The sequence below is a fragment of the Cynara cardunculus genome (assembly GCF_001531365.2).
Source record: "Cynara cardunculus var. scolymus isolate 2C chromosome LG 3, CcrdV1, whole genome shotgun sequence".
NCBI classification, from domain to species: domain Eukaryota; kingdom Viridiplantae; phylum Streptophyta; class Magnoliopsida; order Asterales; family Asteraceae; genus Cynara; species Cynara cardunculus.
This window is the reverse complement of record NC_037530.1, coordinates 1,248,696-1,249,996: the sequence shown is the minus strand read 5'-3', so window position 1 is coordinate 1,249,996 and position 1,301 is coordinate 1,248,696.

Sequence of the window (1,301 nt, the reverse complement as noted above, 5' to 3'; positions counted from 1 at the left end):
TATATATATATATATATATATATAGAGGCCTCATTTAAGGAAGAACTGATTAGTTGTAGTAATCGTGAGATTCAATTTCAACCACAAATCAATAGATAAATTAGAAACTTATAATTTTGGTAAATTTTTATTAAAATTTTAATGCAAGAACATTTTAGGTATTTTCTCTCATCTCTTCTCTCTTCATCCCCGTCTTCCGGCCTCCGGCCACCGTTCTCCGGTGATAACACAATTTGATACTCAAACACATATAAGATACATTGTGATACCACTATGTTACATATCCAATCGATCACACAAACGACCTCAGTGTGATACCCCAAGCACATATAAGATGCATTGTGATACCACTGTGGTATCACTGGAGGACAGGTCAGAGGACGGAGGCCGGGAGACGGAGAGAGACGAGAGGAGAGAGGAGATAGGGGAGATGAGAGAAAATAACTAAAATGTCTTTGCATTAAAATTTTAATTAAAAATTACCAAAATTATAAATTTTCTAATTTATTTATTGATTTTGTGGTTGAGATTAGACCTCACGGTTACCACAAACTAATTAATTTTCATTTGATTAGAACCCTATATATATATATATATATATATATATATAACTGATAAGTTTGTAGTAACTGTAAGATTCAATGTGAACCACTTACTTGAGATATTTAAGGATATTTTTTAAATAAGTTAAAAGGATAATATAATAATTCTATTTTTTTACAACTAATCAAGATATTTAATTAAATTTTTTAGAAGGAAATATTTAATTAAAATTAGTTACCTAGTATATAAATTACCTAATATACATCATATTTTAAAGACATTTGTGAATCAAAGTGTATCATAGTGATCACGTTCACAATGTTTCACATGTACCACAATGTATTTTCTTTGTTTTATGAAATGTATCATAATGTGCATTTTCGTTATTTTCATTGTTTTACAAAAGGTATCACATTATGCATCTTGTATGTATATATATAGGTATTGCAGTGAATATCGTTTGTAGGTATCACAGTGTGTATCTTGTGTTCACATAAGTTATTCAGAATAAAGTTTGTCGAATAAGATTCACCGGATAGAGGAAAGATGAGAGATGATATTTATAAAATCTCTAAAATGCTCTTAATTAACATTTTGATTTGTGGTTGAGATTGGATATCACGTTTACCACAAACAAAATAGTTCTCATTTTAAAATACAAAAAATATAAAATATAATTAAGATAATTATTGAGTTTTAACGGAATACTTAATTATTATATTTATAAAATGTTATATTATTAAACTTAAATTAAGTTA